The sequence below is a fragment of the Eriocheir sinensis genome, chromosome 57 (assembly GCF_024679095.1).
Source record: "Eriocheir sinensis breed Jianghai 21 chromosome 57, ASM2467909v1, whole genome shotgun sequence".
Classification (NCBI taxonomy): domain Eukaryota; kingdom Metazoa; phylum Arthropoda; class Malacostraca; order Decapoda; family Varunidae; genus Eriocheir; species Eriocheir sinensis.
The window spans coordinates 2,089,799-2,113,808 of NC_066565.1; the positions used below are offsets into that span (position 1 = coordinate 2,089,799).

The window sequence follows — 24,010 nt, forward strand, 5'->3', positions numbered from 1 at the left end:
TTTACTTGGCTAAATTTATTGGCTTTAACCCAGCAGCGTGAATGAATAATTTATTGGCTTTACCGTGTAGCATGACAGACCAAATTTATTAAAACTTTACCGTGTAACAGCAACCAGAGCCAAATTTAATAGCTTTACCGTGTAACCTTAGCAGCTGACCAAGACCAAATTGACGAGCTTTACTGCGATGTAACGCATGTGACAGACCAAATTTGGCCAGCTTTACCGTATGCCTGGCAACCGAATAGGTTGTGACCAGCTTTACCGTGTAACAGCAATGACAGACCAAATTTGTGGCTTTACCTATGTAACAGCGGTAGATACCATTTGTGGCCGTTAACTACCGTGTAGCAGCAGCAGTGACAGACCAAATTAGCCATGGCTTTACCGTGTAACAGCGACAGGAGCCAAATTTGTGGCTTTACCGATGTAACTGAATGACCCAGACCCAAATTTATTGTGGCTACCGTGTAGCAGCCGACAGACCAAATTTGTGGCTAAACTGCCGATGTATCGGAGCCAGGTTATTGGCTGCGATGTAACGACAGGCAAATTTGTGTGAAAGCTTTACCGTGTAGCAGTGATGCGAATACAGGGTTGCCGGCTTTACCGATGTAGCACTGCGACAGGGGTAAAATTTGTGGCTTTACCGTCCTTAACAGTGATGGGACAAATTTATTGGCTTTACCGTGTGAGCACAGTGACGGTACAGGAGAGAGAGAGAGAGAGAGAGAGGTTTTGCTTGTCATTCACAAACCACAAAGCAAAAAAAAATAGGTTAATGGTACTCCCTTATTATTGGTTCCTATTTAGTGGTTCCTGTTTTGGTACCTTTATGTGGTCCCATTATTGCTTGCTCTGTATTAGTTCCTGTTTTAGTACCCTTATTATTGGTTCTTATATATTGGTTCCTATAGCATGTCTCAGGAAGGAGTTTTGCAGTATCATATCACCCACAGAAGCCATTAATAGAGGGAGGGGTGCCGGAGGGGGAGGCAGAGGGGGGTATGTAATGGGGTTGAAGAAGGGGAAAAAGCGAATGATTCACCGATGACAGAGGCAGGAAATGGCGGGAGTTGTATGTGTTTGTGCGTTTGTGTGTGTGTGTGTGTGTGTGTGTGTGTGTGTGCTGTGTGTCGTGACCAAAGTTGATCCGATTTTTTATCGGACTTTTTATCAGTAATGTTTTCTTTTCTTTTGTTCTTGTTTTGTTTTGCCTGTTCGACGCATTTGTTTGTTTGTTCCTTTCTTCCTCTTTCTTAATTCTTTTCACTCTCCTTCCTTCCTTCCTTCCTTCCTTCTCCTTCCTTCCTCTCTTCCATCCTTCCCTTCTTTCCTTCTTCCTTCCTTCCTTCCTTCCTTCCTTTCTTTTCTTATTCTTTCTGGCTGAGAGAGAGAGAGAGAATCATTATCATCAGCACCATCAGCTGCATCACCTCCTCCTCCTCCTCCTCCTCCTCCTCCCTCCTCCTCCATTACGCAGCAAGAGATTACCTTCATTAATCTGTGTTGAGTGACTCAGCGCACACACACACACCTGCTTTTACACACACACACAGCAAATATCAAAGAAAGAAAATTAGAGAGAAAAATGAGAGATAGGAGAGGAGAGTTAAGAGAGAGAGAGAGAGAGGAGATGATACTAGACTGATTTAGCAAGAGATATATAGATTTTGAGTTAACCCCTTGAGTGTGGATTTCCTGCAGTCAGACCTCATAAGCTACAGGAATGGATCAAAAAGTGGCTGCTACAATTCACTGAAGAAAATGTGAAGTCCTGCACCTTGAGAGGGATATCCAGCACGTGCCAATACCATGGAGGAAACACTCCCACTATCCACCACAGAGGCAGAAAGACCTGGGAGTGTATGTTACCAGGCTACCAGTGAAGGGATATCCAGCACACCAATACCACATGGGAAACACTCCACTATCCACCACAGAGGCAGAGAAAGACCTGGGAGTGTATGTTACCAGGCTACCAGTGAAGGGATATCCAGCACACCAATACCACATGGGAAACACTCCACTATCCACCACAGAGGTAGAGAAAGACCTGGGAGTGTATGTTACCAGAGGCTACCAGTGAAGGGATATCAGCACACCAATACCACATGGGAAACACTCCACTATCCACCACAGAGGCAGAGAGAAAGACACACCAGGAGTGTATGTTACCAGGCTACCAGTGGCGAAGGGATATCAGCACACCAATACCACATGGGAAACACTCCCACTATCCACCACAGAGGTGAAAGACCTGGAAGGTGTATGTTATCAGGCTACCAGTGAAGGGATATCCAGCACACCAATACCACATGGGAAACACTCCACTATCCACCACAGAGGCAGAGAAAGACCTGGGAGTGTATGTTACCAGGCTACCAGTGAAGGCAAAATCCGTGCCAATCGCAGCGGACGGGTTAAGGGGAAGAACAGTGACCATCTACCACAGCAGAGATAGAACAGCCAGGAAGGAAATTGGAGATAGAGGTACAGAGGAAGGGATAGAAACCATAGGAGGGTAGTTTAAATAGCAAAGACTTGTGCCAGACCCTATCGAATGCTCTAAAGCTGTCTATGGCAACAGCAAAAGTTTCTCAGGAAAGGAAGATCACCAGCAGAACGCCCCTTGCAGAACCCATACTGGCGACACATATCCGCGCATCCTGGTCGAGGGAATCATGAATGCCAAATCGTGAGACTGGCGGACTTGGCATTCATGATTTCCTTCAACCCGAGTGTGCTGGACCTCCGGAGACCTGAGAGAGAACAGCGGATCACCAGAAGAACACCCCTTGTGGAACTTGCTTTAGATAGACAGGAAAGTACAGCTATAGGGCAGTAGTTTGAGGGATTGGAGCGGTCACCCTTCTTAGACGCAGGCTATATTACGTAGGCTTTGCGAATAAAAAAGGAGAAAAGTTCGGTGGAAACGGAAAGTATGTATATATAGAAAAATGAAAAGAGTTGGGAAAGTGCGGAAAAAGTATGGAAAAGTTGAAAAAAGTTAGACATGATGGGAAATGGGAAAATAGATTATATAGATTAGAGAAAGAAAAAAAGAGAAAAAAGAAATAGGAAAGATATATTTAAAAAAAGCGAGGTAGATATGGTGATGTATTCCTCCTCCTCCTTCCTCCTCCTCCTCTTCCTCTTCTTACATTTCCTCCTTCCTTCCACAGTCCCTCTTTCTTTCCTTCCCCTCTCCCTCCTCCTCCTCCTCCTCCTTCTTCCCTTTCCTCTCATCTCTTCCTGTAAACATATTCCAACATTCCTCTTCCTTCTACACTCGGCTCACAACTGAGAGAGCCTGGGTTTGATTCCCGGGTGGAGTGGAAAAATTTGGGTGGCTTTTCCGATACCCTACACCCCTGTCCACCCAGCAGTGAATGGGGTACAGCAAATTCATGGGTGTCTATATGTCTCGGTGGTTGTGTTTTTTAGCGTTACTCAATCCTAAGGTCTGTGTGTGTGTGTGTGTGTGTGTGTGTGTGTGTGTTTGTTTTATAGTCCCCTCCAGAGTCATAAGGCTGTGTGTGTGTCGTGTGTCCTCCTAACAGCCCTCCATGTCCTTCAGACTGAGCCCGTGGAGAGTGTGACCCGGACACTGAGGCGCTGGTTGGAGCACACACGAGGAGGGCGACAGTAGCAGTTGTGGCGGGGGCGGCTGCGGGGAAGGTGGGGGTGGCGGAAGAAGTAGTGGAGGTGAAAGAGGAGGAGGAGGAGGTGGAGGGGGCGGCGGCGGCGGGGGGGAGACCAATGCCACCCCCGGCCCCACCCCCCCTGGCGGCACCCCCCCAGACCATGAAAACACTAGTCACCTTCTTCAAGCACTCAGCTCGGAATCTCACCTCCAAGGTAAGTGCCCTTCGCTGTACTGTGGCCGGCCCCCCCCCCCCCCCCCTCTCCCTCCCCCCTCTCTGGGCCCGGCATGCATGGTAATGGCGTGAGTGGATGAGGTGGTTGGCGGGACTGTTGTTATTGTCATGGGTTGGGTGTCCCGGAGGTGGTTGAGTGGACTAATATGAGAGGTGGACTGGAGTGTGGTTGGTTGTGGTGGTGGTTGTGGTGGTGGCGGCCAACCAACACCAGGTTTTATATAACTACTCCCATGTATACTATTGTTGTTGTTATTGTTTTTTTTGGGGACCAGTCAGAACGATCTACTACTACTACTACTACTACTACTACTACTACTACTACTACTACTACTACTACTGTTTGAATCATGCATGTACAAACACACACACACACACACACACACACACACTCCATAATAGTTTTGTTTGATTATATAAACAGTCGCTCCCCAAATAGTACGGTTTCCAATAGATCAGGTTCGGTTCTATACGGATTGTTGTAGAAGATCTTTCAGGATTTTCAAATTTCCCAACGAGTTTCAGGATTTTCAAATTTCCCAACGAGTTTCAGGATTTTAAAATTTCCCAACGAGTTTCAGGATTTTAAAATTTCCCAACGAGTTTCAGGATTTTAAAATTTCCCAATGAGTTTCAGGATTTTTAAATTTCCCAACGAGTTTCAGGATTTTTAAATTTCGCAACGAGTTTCAGGATTTTTAAATTTCCCAACGAGTTTCAGGATTTTTAAATTTCCCAACAAGTTTCAGGATTTTTAAATTTCCCAATGAGTTTCAGGATTTTTAAATTTCCCAATGAGTTTCAGGATTTTTAAATTTCCCAATGAGTCAGGATTTTTAAATTTCCCAATGAGTTTCAGGATTTTTAAATTTCCCAACGAGTTTCAGGATTTTAAAATTTCCCAACGAGTTTCAGGATTTTTAAATTTCCCAATGAGTTTCAGGATTTTTAAATTTCCCAACGAGTTTCAGGATTTTTAAATTTCCTGCTCGTTGGGAAATTTTAAAATCCTAAAAAATATTAAAAAATCCACGTAAATCCAAAAGCGAACTATTGGAAACTGTCCTTTTTGAGTGGCGACTGTAGTTTGGTTCCGGTTTTATACGGATTGTCGTGGAAGATCTTCAGGATTTTAAAATTTCCTGCTTGTCGAGAAATTTTAAAATCCTAAAAAATCTTTAAAAATCCACGTAAATCCAAAATCAAACTATTGGAAACTGTCCTTTTTGAGTGACGACTGTAGTTCGGTTTTGGAAATATACGGGTTGTCGTAGATCATTTAGGATTTTAAAATTTCCTGCTCGTTGAGATATTTTAAAATCCTAAAAAGTCTTAACAAATCCACGTAAATCCAAAAGCGAACTATTGGAAACTGTCCTTTGTGAGTGATGACTGTAGTTCGGGTCCGGTTTTATACGGATTGTCGTGGAAGATCTTCAGGATTTTAAAATTTCCTGCTTGTCGGGAAATTTTAAAATCCTAAAAAATCTTAAAAAATCCACGTAAAACCAAAACCGAACCAATAGAGACCATACTATTTGAGGGACGACTGTACTTTCCTTTTTTTTATATATATTTTTTTTTCCCTGCCTGCATCACACAATACAGACATCCACAATGGTCTCCTTAGTGATCCATTGACCCCAGGCCGCGGTGGTAGGCTTAGGGGGCTGCCGCGCGTCTCGGAGCACCCCACACTGACCAGCAACACAGTAAACACACACACAAACAAACACACACGGCCTTTCGTTTGTTTGCCTCGGAGCTGAAACAAACACGATTTTTTATGATGATGTCACTCCCTCTCCTCCCTTTCCCTCCCTTCTTGTTTAACGGTAATAATCTTCCTTTCTCCCTCCCTTCCCTCCCTGTCCCCCCCCTCCCTTTCCCCAATCACGTTATCTCCCTTCTCGGTTAACAATAATAATCTCCCTATCCTCCCTTCTCTCCTTTCCTTCCTCCCTTCTCGGTTAACAATGATAATCTCCCTATCCTCCCTTCTCTCCCTCCCTTCCTCCCCAATCATGTTATCTCCCTTCTCGGTTAACAATGATAATCTCCCTATCCTCCCTTCTCTCCCTCCCTTCCTAATCATGTTATCTCCCTTCTCGGTTAACAATAATAATCTCCCTATCCTCCCTTCTCTCCCTTCCTACCTTCCCAATCATGTTACCTCCCTTCTCGGTTAAGGGTAATAATCTCCCTTTCTCCCTGCCATCCTGTCTTCTCCTCCCTTCCCTCCCTTCCTCCCTCCCTTCACATATATTCCGATTTATATTTCCAGACAGGGAGACAAAATGAATGATCAATAATGTTGTTTTAAATATACTAATGCCTGCTTCCTCCCTCCCTCCCTCCCTTCCCTCCTTGTTGTCCCCTCCCTTCCTTTCCATCCCTCCCTTCCCTCCCTTCCCTCCCTCCCTCCCTTCCCTCCTTGTTGTCCCCTCCCTTCCTTCCCATCCCTCCCTTCCCTCCTTGTTTTCCCCTCCCTTCCCTCCCTTCCCCCACATTTGTATATGCCAACAGGGAGAGCAGGAAAACAATTAAAATGAATGTCCTAACCATAATCTCCCTCGTACCTCCCTCCCTTCCCAGCTTCTCTCCCTTCTCAACGCACATATCAAGTTCGTTCAGCTCAATCTTAACTCCCCAGTCCTTGTTTTGAGCCTCTGTGCCCTACCCAACCCCTGGCTAGGCTGGCACATTAGATCTTTTCATTGGTCTTGGGAGAATGTACAGAAAATTTGGGGGGTTGGATAAGTGTTCGGCTTTCATCATAACCCTTAGAGAATTAACCTAAGACGCACACACTAGTTAAGGATTTGAAAGGGGGATCTATGTAAAATTTTAAGTTATGTATTGCTCTAGACACACAGACCAGTTGACGTCGCATGGTTATCAATACACGGGAAAACACATGAGGATTTTGAGATGTTTTTTTGTTAGTTTTCAGTGTGTTCTAAGCCATGGATTAACACACACACACACACACACACACACACATACATACATTAGTTAAGTCTATTGAATGGCGTGTTTGGAAAATTTTAGATGCACACCCGTCGACACGGTTCTCAATACACGGGAAACACATGAGGATTTTGAGATGTTTTTTTGTTAGTTTTGAGTGTGTTCTAAGCCATGGATTAACGCACACACACACACACACACACACACGCACACACATTAGTTAAGTCTATTGAAGGGTGTGTTTGGAAAATTTTAGACGCACACCAGTCGACACGGTTCTCAATACACGGGAAAACACATGAAGACTTTGAGATGTTTTTTGTTAGTTTTGAGTGTGTTCTAAGCCAAGAATTAACCTAAGACACACTAGTTAACAGTCTTTTGAAGGGGGATGTTTGGAAAATTTTAGACGCACACCAGTCGACACGGTTCTCAATACACGGGAAAACACATGAAGACTTTGAGATGTTTTTTTGTTAGTTTTGAGTGCGTTCCTTGAGCCGTGAATTAACCAGCGTTGTAGTGTTTTCCTTGGCCCTCCTCCTCCTCCTGAACCACAAAGCATTAACCCGAGACACACACAGCCGACACTCCTCTGTTTCCTCCAGGCACGCCACACACGTCTCTTACACACATTATTTAGCTCTTTGTCTGTGTAGCTGTGAAGGGAAAAGCTCTGCCTCGGAGTGAGTGGAGACTGCTTGGTGACCTCCTTCCTCCCTCTGTCCTGTGTCCCTGCCTGTCCTGCCAGTCTGGGGTGTGGTGTGTGTGGTGGTGGGTAGGGGCCCCCTGGGGCCTGTAGAGGGGTAGGGGCAGGGCAGGCACCCCCGCGGCCCCGCCTGGCACCCGGGCGGGGCGGGGCGGCGGGGGTGTGGGTAGTGTGGCGGGGCAGAGGCCTGAGTGTTCCCTGCATGTTACCTCATACAGTAAGGCCCCCCTCCCCCCAGCTCCAGGCTGTGTGTGTGTGTGTGTGTGTGTGTGTGTGTGTGTGTGTGTGTGTGTGTGTGTGTGTGTGTGTGTGTGGAGGCTGTGGTGCCACACACACACACTTGGCCTTGACAGTGAGCAGTTTGAGAATTGTTTAGGAGTGTGCAAGCTTAGACCCCAATTGGCTTGACCCCCTCCCCCGCCCCGCCCCGGGCAGGGGGCAGTACCCCCCGGCCCTCATGGTTGCTGCATGACCTCAATAACAACAAAATCATCCTACAAGTGTCCTAGTACTGACTTGCATCATTCCATATATATATATGTATATATATATATATATATATATATATATATATATATATATATATATATATATATATATATATATATATATATATATATATATATATAAGTAGTAATAAAGTTTTCTCCGTGTCTCTACCTTTAACCCTTGAGGAAGGTAACCCTGCATTGAGGCGTGCCAGGAGTGTTCTTACTAACTTAATCCTGAGTTTATTCCATGTTTATTTGTACCTAACCTTGATGATGATGAAGCCTGTGTCCCTGTGAGGAGTGGTGTGTGGAGGCTCCCCTGTGGGAGTGGTGGTGTGGTGGTGTACAGTGAGGGTGTAGTGCCGGGCCCCGTGCAGGCAGGCAGTGTTCAGGCTGTTATATCTTAACACTGTTGTCTATTCCATGTCTGTATTACTACTATCTAACATTTGTCTTCATGTTCACAAATTTTATGCCTGTGCAATACACTTTTGTAGCTTCAAGTTTCCTTATGACTTGTTTGCATGGGGTACAAGCACCTGCAGAGCATACGTGTCTTGTTGTCATTGAGCGCACCAGGCCGCGGCGCACCCACCCACCCACCCGCCCGGCCGGCCGCCACGCCGCCGCGGGTGCCGGCGGGCGGCCGCCTGCACTGCACACACTCTGGGTGTTTCCTCACGGCAGCAGCAGCGCCTCTGGACCACTCAGGCTGCCCGCCGCACCCACCCCAGGCTTGGACCGCCACCTTGCATTCACCCCAGTTTAGGAGTCACGCCCCAAGTAGGTAGCCGGGCCGCCCTGCACCGCCCCCCAGGCAGGGCCGGGCCATGGCGGCGGCGGCGGCGGCAGTGGCGGCGGCGGTGACGCCACGACCTGACCCCTGAGCAGTGAGAGCCCTGAAGGCCCAGCAAGACCTGAGTGTGTGGCGGGAGTGTCCGGGAGGAGTGAAGTGAGAAGGAACACACCCCAGTCCCTGACCCCGACCCTGACCCCGCCCCAAGCCTCCCAAGGGCGGTGGTGTGTGCTGGCCGGCTGGCTGGGTGGCTGGCTGGCTGGTCCCTGCCGCACCCTCAGAGTGATGCAAGAAGGAAGGCTGGAGCAGTGCCGCCCAGGGACGCACAGACAGGCGGAGGAGGCGTGAGCGAGGAGGGAGGGAGGCAGCGAGTATCGTAGGTCTCAGCGCCTCCGCCTCCCCAGTAGAGCCATCACGGTATAGCCCCCCCGAAGGACCCCAGGACAGGACTCCCGGCCGAGGGGAGCCCCTGTTGCTGTCACCTCCCCTTCCCATTCGTTTGCCGCCCCTGTCTGGCACGTCAGAGCGAGGTCACCCCAAGGCCACACATCCCCTCACCCCCTAGTGTGTCGTGTAGGTATGTAGGCCACACCAGCTGCCACAATATATGCCTCGCTCACTAGTGCCTCGGCGACATAGTGTGCTCCTCTTGTGTTCTGCATTAGCCATCACTGTGTCATTGGTGTTGTAGGTGCCGCAGATGTCATAGATCATAATTTGTCGGTTTCGTGTAACTTAGAAAGCGCATGGTCTTACCCGTTTGATTGAGTTACCCATTTTTTGTTTCTTGTACCTGTAGGGTAGAGAAAGTTTTTTTTGAGTATATCTGTTACTAAGTTATCATTACCGAAGTTTTTGTTTTTCCACCTCCAAGTCTGGCGAGAAGTTGTGTATATACGTGACTTGGAGACCTGCAAGTTAGCAAGCCATTGTCAGAGATGGTGGGCGGCTTGCTTGTGTGGGCTTGGTAGACGTAGCGTGGATTAACCTGAACTAGCCTGTTGCATGACCCCTCGCTGCATAGTGCATGCCTTCACGGTTCTGTTGGGTGGTGGTGGTGCTGGAGGTGGTGGAGGTGGTGGTGGTGGTGGTGGTGGTGGTGGTCTTGGCTGTGGTGGAGGGCACTTCTGCATGACCTACACACTTGAGCTGCCTTCTGCTCAGGGCAAAATTTTTTACCGTTTTTTTTTACTGTTTTGTGTCGCCGAGGAGGACGACAGTTTGGCGCGGCGCAGACTGAGGTCACTGAGAGGTCTGCCGCTGCCGCTGGTCACACTAACCTAACCTAACCTAGCCTCACATCAGACACGGAAAACACCGCCAAAATGTAGTTCTCCTCGCGATACAAAACCTTTTCTATTAAACTCCAGGCTGAGACTTTTCACTCTAGGTTGATCTCTGGGTGTACAACCTGCTGGGGCGGGGCGGGCCAGGGGGCGGGGGGGCGGGGCTCCTCCCCCTACCGCCCCCTGGCCGCCCATCTCCTTTTTATAATGTTAGCTTTACGGAATTTTAATTTATTCCTATTATTACATCCTGATCTTGTTTTGATTTGCTTATTGTTATAGGCCTTGTTTGTCTACCAAGTAAGAGCATAAATCTAATACAAGTAATTTGAACCAAAAAAAAAAAAAATCTTTGAAAATTCATTGATATTGAAATGGTAACAATAGCTATAACACTATCTATGCCATTTAGTCATAACAGAGCTTTTCCAAAATCATAGACTAGATTAAGCTTACTCTTTTTCATTGCAAGACTTACGCTGTGCAAGGCCGGGCTGCCAAACCTCACCCTCACCCAACCCTTGGCCGGCTGTCTTGTGCCGCGCTCAGTGCCCCGCCCGGCGCTTGCACAGCGTAGGCCTTGTGCTACATGACCAAGCAGCACAAACCAACAGCTGGAGGGAAAGAGTCCTGGCCTCGGGGAGTCAGACTTGCCTTGCCACCCCGCCGGACCAGTCATAACAGTCACTCAGCCGTCATTGTCCCGCCCCAGTCACTCTCCCGCCACCCACGCGCTCGGCTCACTCCCCGAGCGCCGTGTGGAGGCCACGTCGGCACAGTGAGGTGCCCCTGTCCCTTGAGATGCCCTGCCAACAAAATCAGTCACCTCAGATCCCCCCTGTCCCTTGTGGCGTCTGCCTTGCCAGTTTGCCCGAGCCAGACGGGGGAAGCTTTGCCGCTTGCCTGGCCATGTAATAGTCTGAGCCGTGTTGAGTCCCGCTTTAAGACATGACCCTCGGCCCGGGGACCGCTCCGAGAGTGAGAGGGAGCGGCGGGCCGGGCCGCGAGGCCAGCATGAGGCTGTTGGTTTGTGGTGCGAGGGGGGAGTGGCTGTAGCCCTCTGCTGGTGCTGTGCTGCTGTACTGCTGCTGTTGCTGCTGCCTGGCTCACCAGGGCTGACGGCTCTTCTCTCTCTCCACCCCCAGGGATCATGCTTTTTGAGCCCCTGCCCTGCCCGATCTGCCAGCGCACCTATAGCTCCCCGGGCAACCTCAAGCAGCACCTGGAGAACATTCACATGTCCTGCAATGAGCTCAACTTTGAGTGTCGCATCTGTGGCAATAAATTCAAGAGCAAGTGGTACCTGCACAAGCACCTCCACCGTGCCCACCACATACGCGGCCGCAAGGAGATTTAGGTTGCCTTAGTCTGTGTGCGGGGACTGCTGCACGCTGTGCTGCCGCCCCGCCAGCGAGGCAGCGGGGGTGAGGGTAGGCCAGGTGACTCACTCTAGCCAGCATCAGCCCAGTGAGTGGTAGCGGGTAGTGTATGGCGTGCTGTGCTGTGCTGTGCTGGGCCACAAGTCAGAGGCGGTGCAGGTACCATAAAATCATTGGCCTTAATAAGTTACGAACAAACAAAATCTTTCCTTATGAGTTCTTTACCACTAAAATTAAGAGCTAAAAGTGAATGAGAAAAGCAAAAATTATTCTTCTGAGGTTGCCATCAACTGTGGTCTGCTAATTTTTTTCTTAACCAAGCATTTCACCCTAATAGACGCCTCACATGGTGCACGAATGCCCGGCGAGGGGGGGGGGGGCTGCTTGGGAGGGCGGGCGGGCGGGAGGTGGAAACGTCCTTGCAAGGGAACGCGGTTTACACCCACACGCACTGCCATGCTAAGCTCCGTTCAGTGCTACACGGCGCTTTGAACTACCCTCACCTCGACCCACTCACAAACCCTTATACTCATGCCCCAATCCACCACCCATGTCCATACCACCCCCCATACCACCCCCTCCGTTTCCTCCCTATCATTCCGCTTCATTCCACATCCACGCCTCCGCTAGATAAGTTACCCGCGTCTGTTGTTTATTTATTTATCCATCTCCGTGTTATTGGTATTTTCAGTGATGTCATATTTTTTGTTTTTTGTTTATTTTTTTTATTTATTTATTTATTTTTTTGGTTTGTGGAGGGTTGGTGTGTGTTATGGTGACCGGCTTTTGTTCATTTCCTTCTGTTTTATCTGGTTCTCCCTCGTTTGTTTGTTTGTTTGTTTGTTTGTTTGTGTTCCGATGTGTTGAGGAAAGTGTTATGGATTCTGTGTTTAAACTTTTCATTTTTTCTCTTTCATTATCACAACAAATATTTTTAATGCCCAGACACACACACACACACACACACACACACACACACACACACCATCTCGAACCATCAACAACGAGACTTATTTTTGATTTCCTATCCGATTCTGCCCATTGAGAGGACTCCATTTAGGCCTATTTCAAGCTTTTATTTTTCCTTGAGGCCCGTTTTTGGATCATAATAATAATAATAATGATAATAAGTAGCATTTCCGAGAGAGACAGGCACTTAATTATAGCCGTGATCCGAGCGAATGTAATTTATCCGTACTGTCGAAGAGGTACACAAGAGTTGCACATCCGTGGGAAAAGAAGTCATGTTAGTATGTCCATGGGTAGTGTTACGAGCCCAGCGATAGTTTGACAAGGCTTCGGCGGAGGTCGTGTTAGTATGTCCATGGGTAGTGTTACGAGCCCAGCGATAGTTTGACAAGGCTTCAGTGGAGGCTGTGTTAGTATGTCCATGGGTAGTGTTACGAGCCTGGTGGTAGTTTGACAAGGCTTCCGCACCATGATCGTAAAAACACACTCGTGGGAACGTAACCTAACCTAACCTTAACCTAACCTGACTAACCTCCTCTGTGGCCTTGGGAAGTTGTTGTTGTTAGGACCGAGAGCGTCGAGGTTACCGATGCAAAGTTTAAATGTCGAAGAAAATAGAAAAAACAGGAGAAGAGGAAGGAGAGGGAAAGGAAGGAGGGAAGTAGAGGAGAGAAAAGGGGAAAAAAGTAGGAAAAGGTAGAGAGAAAAGGAAAAAACGAAAATAGAGAAGGGAAACGAAAAAGACATGAGCGTAACCAACCCTTCAGTCATGTCGTTAAGTGTTGATACCGGTGAATTAAATTGATATAAACGTAGGTATAGGGAGAGGGAAGAGAGAAGGAAGGAAGAAAGATTGGGAAAAAAAGAAAGTAGAGAAGGGAAAACAAGATATAACCACAATCACATCTTCAGTCATGTCGTTAAGTGTTGATACCGGTGAATTAGATAGATATAAACGTAGGTATAGGGAGAGGAACATCGTGGAAAGCAAAATTAGCGAGGGAAAGTCTGGATCAATACCTGTTACACCTCCTTACTCTAGCGTGCGACGAGAATTAGATAAATATAAACGTAGGTATAGGGAGAGGAACGTCGTGGAAAGCAAAATTAGCGAGGGAAAGTCTGGATCAATACCTGTTCCACCTCCTTACTCTAGCGTGCGACAGGAGCTACACGAGACGCAGTACAGCAGAGGAGGTGCATAGGAAGGCGCAAAATCTCTCCTCGGTGTACGGTTTAGCCTCTGGGGTGTCTTGCATTAGAGGAAAGTCGGATAGCAGGAACCTTGTGTGTATGTCATCTGCTTCTCTCTAGCGTGCGACAGGAGCTACACGAGACACAGTACAGGGAAGGAAATATATAGGAAGGCGCAAAATCTCTCCTCGGTGTACGGTTTAGCCTCCCAAGTCTCTGTGTTAAGGGAGAGTCACATAACAGGAACCTTGTGTATATGTCATCTGGAGCACTTTAGTGTGGGACGGGAGTGACGTAAGACAGTACAGGGAAGGAAATATATAGGAAGGTGCGAAATCTCTCCTCGGTGTAGAGTGTAGTCCCTCAGGTGTTGGAACTTCCCCTATAATTCCTTCCCTTTCTGTCTCTCTCCGGCATATGACCACAGATGTTGCGCTGACTAAACGATACTTTCAGGTGTCGGAACTTCCCCTATAATTCCTTCCCCTTCTGTCTCTCTCCGGCATATGACCACAGATGTTGCGCCGACTAAACGATACTTTCAGGTGTCGGAACTTCCCCTATAATTCCTTCCCTTTCTGTCTCTCTCCGGCATATGACCACAGATGTTGCGCTGACTAAACGATACTTTCAGGTGTCGGAACTTCTGTAATTCCTTCCCCTTCTGTCTCTCTCCGGCACATGACCACAGATGTTGCGCCGACTAAACGAAACTTTCCAACTTTCTCAGGTGTTGAAAACGGTATCGGGTTAACCAATGCGGGTTTTACATATATATTTTTCCGTTTTGTGTCTTTTAAATCTGTTTCGTATAGTTCTATTTACCTCGCTGTTGATTCAAAGTCCAGGGCGATATATATATTTATTTGACCGTTGATGCTAAAGCTAGAGATATATTTATGGAGCTATAGATGTATTTACTTGAAAAAATTTATGCAATACAAATTTTTATATCTATACTTAAAATTTTGTGGGTTTGGTAAGAGTAGGCTAAGGAAGGAGGGAGAGAGAGGGGAAGGGAAGGGAAAGGAAGGGAAGGGAAGGGAAAGGAAGGAAGGGAAGACAGAAAGAAAGAGAAAAAGGAAAATAAAATAAAGAAAAAGAACAAGAGGAATAGAAAAAACAGGGAAAGAGGACAAAAAAATATACATAACAAAGAAAAATAAGAAGTTGCTAAATCTATATCTCGTGTACATTCCAATAGAGTGATGTGCTGTTGAACATTCCATCGTGCTGTCCGCCATTTTAGTGCCACGGCGATCACTGTTTAGAAATATAGTCTTAGCAGTGTTAGGAGGAAGAAGAAGGGAGAGGGTGATAGGTTAAGAATGGAGGGAGAGGAAAAGGGAGAGAAAAGGAGGAAGGGAGGAGAGGAGGAAGAGGAGGAGGGAAGGAAAAGAAATAGAATAGAAGAATAGAAGAGAAAAGGAGGGAAAGGAAGAAGGGAGGAGAGGAGGAAGAGGACGAGGGAAGGGGAAAGAAGGGAATGAAAATAGAGAAAGGAGAAGAAGGAGGGAGAAGAAGTGGAGAGGGAAAGGAAGGAAGGAAGGAGAGGAAGAACGGCAAGGGAAAGGAAGGAGGGAAGTAGAAGAGAGAAAGGAGAGGAAAGAGGGAAGGAGAGGAAGGAAGGAAGGAAGAAAGAAAGGAAAGGGAAAGGAAGGAGAGGAAGAAAGGAAGGAAGGAAGAAAGGAAGGAGAGGAAGAAAGGAAAGGGAAAGGAAATGTGAAAAAAAAATCACATACATAAATTAAAAGATTGAAATGATGAAGAAAAATGACGCAAGAAAAATATTTACATTTAACATTTACTTCTTTCCATATAGGAGGCTTTGACATTGCAAGGGACATTTATTTACATTTAGCTTTGACATTGCGAGGGACATTTATTTTAGGGACTTTCACATTTAGCTTTGACATTGCAAGGGACATTTATTTTAGAGCCTTTAACATTTAGCTTTGACATTGCAAGGGACATTTATTTAGAGCCTTTAACATTTAGCTTTGACATTGCAAGGGACATTTATTTTAGGGACTTTCACATTAAGCTTTGACATTGCAAGGGACATTTATTTGGGGTCTTTAACACTTAGCTTTGACATTGCAAGGGACATTTATTTGGGGTCTTTAACACTTAGCTTTGACATTGCAAGGGACATTTATTTTGGGGTCTTTAACATTTAGCTTTGACATTGCAAGGGACATTTATTTGGGGTCTTTAACATTTAGCTTTGACATTGCAAGGGACATTTATTTTAGGGCGTTCGAGATTTAGGTTTGACATTGCAAGGGACATTTACTTACATTTAGCTCTGACATTGCAAGGGACATTTATTTTAGGGCGTTTGAGATTTAGGTCTGACATTGCGAGGGACATTTATTTTAGGGTCTTTAACACTCAGCTTTGACATTGCAAGGGACATTTATTTACATTTAGCTTTGACATTGCAAGGGACATTTATTTACATTTAGCTTTGACATTGCAAGGGACATTTATTTTAGGGCCTTTCACATTCACCTCTTTGCATATAGAACGCTGTGACATTGCAAGGGTTCCACAGCACTTCAATTCATTTCCGAGCTTCCCTTCACCTCCGTACCCTAAATCATGTCAATATGTTTGGGCGTAGACACTGCCATACACTTCACGGCACATCAAATTCATATACGAGCTTCCCTTCACCTCCGTACCCTAAATCATGTCAATATGTTTGGGGTAACTCGCTGATACACTTCCGCCCCTGTTCCTTCGTCATGTCATCTTTGGGCCGAGTCGCTGCCGCACTCTCTCGCCGCAAGCTTCAGTCGTGTCATGTCTCCTGCCTGGCTTCTCTTGGCTTTCCTTGCATGTCTGAGCGGAGGCGTGGATGTGCGTTCGCCATTTCTGCCTTAACGAGAGTCTGTTTTATCTCGCTTTAATCTCGACGGAAAATAGTCATTGTTTATTTATTTATTTATATATTTATTTTTACAACAAAGGAGACAGCTCAAGGGCGCACACAATAAAGGAAACAATAATAAAGAAAAAGCCCGCTACTCGCTGCTCCTAAAAAGAATCCAAAGAGGTGGCCGAAAGAGAGGTCATTTTCGGGAACTGTTGTTGTTTACTGGTACGAAATAATAGGACAGTGAATTAGGTTTTGCTGTGAGGTCCTTGAGGTGTGTTTTGCCATTTCTGCCTTTACAAGAGTCAGTTATATTTTCACTTTAATCTCGACGGAAAATAAAGTCCTTGTTTTGGGTGTTGTTTACTGGTACGAAATGATAGGACAGTGAATTAGGTTTTGCTGTAAGGTCCTTGAGGTGTGTGTTTTGCCATTTCTGCCTTCACGAGAGTCGGTTTTATCTCACTTTTGTCTCGATGGAAAAAAGTCCTTGTTTTGGGTGTTGTTTACTGGTACGAAATGATAGGACAATGAATTAGGTTTTGCTGTAAGGTCCTTCATGTGTGTGTTTGCCATTTCTGCCTTCACGAGAATCAATTATTTTTCATTTTCATCTCGACGGAAAATAAAGTCCTTGTTTTGGGTGTTGTTTACTGGTACGAAATGATAGGACAGTGAATTAGGGTTTGCTGTAAGGTCCTTCATGTGTGTGTTTTGCCATTTCTGCCTTCACGAGAATCAATTATTTTTCATTTTCATCTCGGCAGAAAATAAAGTCCTTGTTTTGGGTGTTGTTTGCTGGTACGAAATTATAGGACAGTGAATTAGGGTTTGCTGTAAGGTCCTTGAGGTATGTTTTGCCATTTCCGCCTTCACGAGAATCAGTTATTTTTAATTTTCATCTCGACGGAAAATAAAGTCCTTGTTTTGGGTGTTGTTTACTGGTACGAAATTATAGGACAGTGAATTAGGTTTTGCTGTGAGGTCCTTTATGTGTGTGTTTTGCCATTTCTGCCTTCACGAGAATCAGTTATTTTTCATTTTCATCTCGGCAGAAAATAAGGAAGTCACGATTTTTATAATAATTTACTTCAGGCGAAAAAATCACGTCGTGTTCTTGTAAAGTGATTCATTCTTGTTTGTCACTTCTTCCTTCACGAGTTTCATTCTTTACTTCTATCTCGTCGGAAAATAGGAAAAAGTCACGATTCTTCTTAAAATTTACATGTACCAAACGTCACTGCTATAAGCTAGGTCTTATCATAGTGTTCTGAAACATAGATAAACATTCCCAAAGGCCTTGATCTGCAGACCCGTTTGGCTCCTCCGTGCTAGTGCCTGCATCCTGTCTTGGGCGTCTGGGTTCGAATCCTAGGCAGAGTTTTGTCCCGAACAGATCAGTTTCTTATGTGCTGCGATAAGTAGAGATAACCCCTCAAAAAAAAAGGTGTTGGGAGTGTGTGGCAGAGCAGAGGGGTGAAATAGACCCATGGGAGACAATGCCAACACAGACTCGACAATTTGGTTTCACTGTTATTTATTTGCTCACTTGACGTCTACTAAAAATTGCCAAATCAGCGTTACCAAATTATCGTACTCAGCGCATTGCATTTTCTTAGTTTCTGACCGATAAATATAGCAGAAAAAACGAAAACCATCAATATTTAACAGTTTTAACGATAACTTTAAATTTCTATCGTTATTTTTGTGGTTACGACAGTCTTGGAGCCTAAAAATGATAAATGTAGTGTTCAGTGTACGACAATTTGGCAACGCTGTCCCAAATCCTCCTATATAGCCAGTCTTGCTTTTTCACGGGTATATTTCAGGTTTCAGGGGTCGCCGGGTCAATCTGCCGAGTCTTTTCTGTGTCGAGACCGGTGGGACTTTCACTCTTGCTGTTACGCTCCAATCACTGCGTTCGCTCTTACGTTGCTTATGCCGTGGAATGGGCTGAAGGGTGAGAGTTCATTTTCTGCGACACCAGTTTAACCCAGTGGTAGCTGCGGGGATCATGTTTCGTAATGGTCCCTCTAAGCGAGAAAAATGAGAAAAAATCATCACTCACGCAAACCATTTCATAATATATATAAACGCATTTGTGATCAGTTTATGCATCATCTATTTTTGGGGATTTATATCATGGCAGAAATTTGGCCCGTCGCTGGTACACAGTAAAGCCACAAATTTGGCCCATCACTGCTACACGGTAAAGCCACAAATTTAGCCTGTCGCTGCTATACGGTAAAGCCACAAATTTAGCCTATCGCTGGTACACAGTAAAGCCACAAATTTGGCCCGTCGCTGGTACACAGTAAAGCCACAAATTTGGCCCGTCGCTCGTACACGGTAAAGCCACAAATTTAGCCTGTCGCTGGTACACAGTAAAGCCACAAATTTGGCCCGTCGCTCGTACACGGTAAAGCCACAAATTTAGCCTGTCGCTGGTACACGGTAAAGCCACAAATTTTGCCTGTCGCTGCTACACGGTAAAGCCACAAATTTGGCCTGTCACTGGTACATGGTAGAGCCACAAATTTAGCCCGTCGCTGGTACACAGTAAAGCCACAAATTTAGCCTGTTGCTGCTACACGGTTAAAGAATCTAAAAAAGTTGCGTCCAGAGGGCTATACGGACAAACATTACTCTTTTTTAATTTTTTTTTTATACAAGATAGGAGACAGCTCAAGGGCACACAAAAAAAGAAAACAATAATATAAAAAAAAGCCTGCTACTCACTGCTCCTAAAAAGAATCCAAAGAGAGGTATAGGCAAAGGAGAGGAGGAAAGATTGATTAGGAGGAAATAGAGGAGAGACAGGGAAAGAAATAGGAAACAATACACGTTAGACGGAATAGACAGAGCTTAGCGGATAAAAGGAGAGAGAGGGAAGGTGGAGTTAGTTCAGTCGTCCCTCAAATAGTACGGTTTTCAATAGTGCGGTTCCGGTTTTATGCGGATTGTTGTAGATCTTTTTAGGACTTTCAAATTTCCTGCCCGTCGGGAAATTCAAAAATACTAAAAAAATCTATAAAAATCCACATTCAACCGAAACCGTACTATTTAAGGGAGGACTCTATATAAAAGGAAGAAGAAGAACACATAACAAGATAAGAGAACAGCATAATCAACCGTTCATTCAACACGCCCCATAACAGAGGCTATTTTGTTATTTATTTATTTATTTTTATTTATTTATTTATTTTTTTTTTTTACGTCTACGCCTATTGCCCCGGTACGCTTGCTTAAGGGGCCTGGATGGTAGTCGGCCCCAGCCCATCATGGCACAGGCAAGTGTTTATAGTGGCGCCATCAGCTCCCTTCACATACTACCTAATATAAATCGCTAAGTCAGATTGGCTCCACTTTAGAGAATGCAAGAGTCGTGTCCGCAATCAAATTTTTTTACGGTGAGGATAATCTCGGGACTGTTAATGCCTTCCCGTGCCACCAGAGGGCTAGGCTACGGCTGCCCACCATTGCCTTTATCTTACTAACTAATATTGGGCAGTGTAAGAGTTCATTCCCTCGGCAACGCTTTAAATAACGCATAAAGAATCGTGTTCATGGTCAGATATTTTCCAGTAAGTGTTATTTCAAGCTTCATTTCCCTCGACATCACTTAAAATAACGTACAGACATTTTCCAGTAAGTGTTATTTCAAGCTTCATTTCCCTGGACATCACTTAAAATAACGTACAGATATTTTCCAGTAAGGGTTATTTCAAGCTTCATTTCCCTCGACATCACTTTAAATAACGTCAAAAGAAGCGTTCATGGTCAGATAATTTCCAGTAAGCGTTATTTCAAGCTTCATTTCCCTCGACATCACTTTAAATAACGTCAAAAGAAGCGTTCATGGTCAGATAATTTCCAGTAAGGGTTATTTCAAGCTTCATTTCCCTCGACATCACTTTAAATAACGTAAAAAGAAGCGTTCATGGTCAGGTATTTTCCAGTAAGTGTTATTTCAAGCTTCATTTCCCTCGACATCACTTAAAATAACGTAAAAAGAATCACGTTCATGATCAGGTATTTTCCAGTAAGGGTTATTTCAAGCTTCATTTCCCTCGACATCACTTTAAATAACGTAAAAAGAATTGTGTTTATGATCAGATATTTTCCAGTAAGTGTTATTTCAAGCTTCATTTCCCTCGACATCACTTTAAATAACGTAAAAAGAAGCGTTCATGGTCAGATATTTTCCAGTAAGTGTTATTTCAAGCTTCATTTCCCTCGACAACGCTTTAAATAACGTAAAAAGAAGCGTTCATGGTCAGATATTTTCCAGTAAGTGTTATTTCAAGCTTCATTTCCCTCGACATCACTTTAAATAACGTAAAAAGAATCATGTTCATGGTCAGGTATTTTCCAGTAAGCGTTATTTCAAGCTTCATTTCCCTCGACATCACTTAAAATAATGCATAAAGAATCGTGTTCATGGTCAGATATTTTCCAGTAAGCGTTATTTCAAGCTTCATTTCCCTCGACATCACTTAAAATAATGCATAAAGAATCGTGTTCATGGTCAGATATTTTCCAGTAAGCGTTATTTCAAGCTTCATTTCGCTCAACATCACTTTAAATAACGTAAAAAGAAGCGTTCATGGTCAGATATTTTCCAGTAAGCGTTATTTCAAGCTTCATTTCGCTCAACATCACTTTAAATAGCGTAAAAAAAATCACGTTCATAATCAGACATTTTCCAGCAAGGGTTATTTCAAGCTTCATTTCCCTCGACATCACATTAAATAACATCAAAAAAATCGCGTTCATGATCATATAATTTCCAGCAAGGGTTATTTCAGGGGTATAATTGCTTTCATGTGCCACCAGAGGGATATAGGATGACTAACAGGCCTCTTAACACACTAACTAATTTAACCTTCATTTCCCTCGGCTTCGCTTAAAATAACGTAAAAAGAATCGCGTTCGTAATCAGACATTTTCCAGTGAGGGTTATTTCTCGACTGTTAATGTCTGCCCGTGCCACCAGAGGGCTAGGTTAGGGCTGCCCACAAGTGCCCTAAATATAGCACACAGGGAAATGGCACTGCACGTTGAATAAAAGATGTTTCGGTCCATTCCCGAGTTGGTGTTTACGTTATATAAATTCACTTAGGCCCCCTTTGCACTGTACCACGACAACCCAGCGATTTTTCAGCCCCCTTCACACTGTTCCGAATCAGCATCTGGCGATTGTTTCTAGACCTCTTTCCGAACATGTGCGACCTTTTCACATCAACAGTTCACACCCAAGACCGGAGACGCTGGGTTGTCATGGCCCAGAGTCGGCGCTGTGTGAACGGGGCTTAACCTGGTAGAAGCGATGGGCCAAATTTGTGGCTTTACCGTGTAGCAGTGACGGGTCAAATTTGTGGCTTTACCGTGTACCAGCGATGGGCCAAATTTGTGGCTTTACCGTGTAGCAGTGACGGGCCAAATTTGTGGCTTTACCGTGTAGTAGTGACAGGACAAATTTGTGGCTTTACCACGTAGCAGCGACGGGCCAAATTTGTGGCTTTACCATGTAGTAGCGACGGGCCAAATTTGTGCCATGATATAACCCCCAAAATAGATGATACCTAATCTGATCACAAATGCTTCGATATATATTACGAAATGGTTTGTGAGAGTGATGATTTTTTCTCGTTTTTCTCGCTTAGAGGGACCATTAAGAAACATGATCCCCGCAGCTACTGGGTTAACTCTCTCCAGGTTCCAGTCCTTGTTCTTACCAGTTCAGTCACCTGTGCTGGGCCTGTTTGCTTTACGCTCACGAAAGGGCTGCAACGCTTTATTTACGCTTCCTCGCAATGTTTTTATTTACGCTTCCATTCACTAACAGGCTGTACGCAAGTTTGTCCATGAGAGGCGGGAGATAGCCGAGAGACAGAGACAAAAAAAAACATCAAGATTGGAAATGTTTCGACCCGCAAGTTAAACGAATTTGTGCTGTCGTGCCCCAAGAGTTTATTTTCTCTTTTTCTATTTTCCTGTTCCAACACGACCTCTGTGTTTATCGGAACGCACGAGAAATTAATCAAGACAAGGAGAGGGTATTCGCCGGCTGCCTGGGATTGCTGAGTGGGTTATGGGAGGCTCGTTCATCAGGCATAGTCGCCATACTTTAGTGCAACTCAAGAGACTGAGGGTTGTAGACATTTCGCCGCCAAAGAACACATATTTGACAATGCTTTCATAGGAGTTGTGGGCATTTCCAGGAGTAGTTTTGTGACCCTGGTGTTAGTTTGACCCTTCTTCTGTACCCTGAACCTAAGGAAACACATATTTGACAAGGCTTTCATAGGAGTTGTGGGCATTTCCAGGAGTAGTTTTGTGACCCTGGTGTTAGTTTGACCCTTCTTCTGTACCCTGAACCTAAGGAAACACATATTTGACAATGCTTTCATAGGAGTTGTGGGCATTTCCAGGAGTAGTTTTATGACCCTGGTGTTAGTTTGACCCTTCTTCTGTACCCTGAACCTAAGAAAACACATATTTGACAAGGCTTTCATAGGAGTTGTGGGGATTTCCAGGAGTAGTTTCATGACCCTGGTGTTAGTTTGACCCTTCTTCTGTACCCTGAACCTAAGGAAACACTCATTAGAACCCGACTGACCCACTCTTTAACCTTCAGAAATTGTTAATGTGAGAAGCGATTGTGTCTTCTGATACCAACCTGAATCCCTAATAGAAGATTATCAGTATAGTCAAAACATCTCGGAGAAAGTCTTACGGAATGGTTGAGTTAGTCGGGGCAAGGATGTGCAACTCTTGAGACGGTAACTTGGTGAGCTAAAGTTTATAAAGAAGTACAGAAAGGTGAGATAAAGTTTGTAAATAAGTAAAAAAAATGACAAAGAAAACATGGATAGTGGTCAGCATGGTTTCAATTTGGATTCGTAAATTCTGAGAAAACACGGGTATTGGTTGACGTCGCTTAAAGTTACTGTCAAGATTCGTAAATTTAGGAGAAAGACGCTGAACTCACGGACGATCTAAAATATGGTAGAGAGCTGTGGAAATAGATTGGGGCTGTTATGTTAGGCGCTGAACTCACGGACGATCTAAAATATGGTAGAGAGCTGTGAAAATAGATTGGGGCTGTTATGTTAGCCGCTGAACTCATGGACGATCTAAAATATGGTAGAGAGCTGTGGAAATAGATTGGGGCTGTTGTGTTAGCCGCTGAACTCACGGACGATCTAAAATATGGTAGAAAGCTGTGGAAATAGATTGGGGCTGTTATGTTAGCCGCTGAACTCACGGACGATCTAAAATATGGGAGAGTTGTGGAACTTAATTGCGGCCGTTCTATTCACCCACAGCCTAGGATGGTATAGGAGTGGATGGTTTTGCTTAATACCCAACAACACACCAAACATGTTATACTCATTCACGTCATCTCAGCTTCACCGTATAGAGTTGGCCCTTTAAAGACTGTCGCGTTT

General features: G+C 45.0%; 1 protein-coding gene and 1 long non-coding RNA gene across 51 annotated transcripts in view; both read left to right on the top strand.

Moving 5' to 3' along the window:
• The window catches only part of LOC126984507 (uncharacterized), a 65,755-nt gene that overhangs the window by 23,093 nt on the left and 18,652 nt on the right, over positions 1–24,010 (top strand). For 3 of the 50 annotated variants that reach the window (XR_007736889.1, XR_007736890.1, XR_007736894.1), the window contains one exon: positions 17,109–19,048. The exons of 42 other annotated variants lie outside the window; for them this stretch is intronic. The gene's annotated coding sequence lies outside the window, so the exon portion shown is untranslated. Of the gene's footprint in view, positions 1–16,808; positions 19,049–24,010 lie in introns of those variants that run through there. 5 more of the 50 variants (XR_007736888.1, XR_007736892.1, XR_007736895.1 and 2 more) reach the window with 4 other exon arrangements.
• Positions 19,173–22,016, top strand: LOC126984520 (uncharacterized). Its single transcript, XR_007736957.1, has 3 exons — positions 19,173–20,588; positions 20,673–20,920; positions 21,005–22,016. It is a non-coding gene; the product is annotated as an uncharacterized LOC126984520 (long non-coding RNA).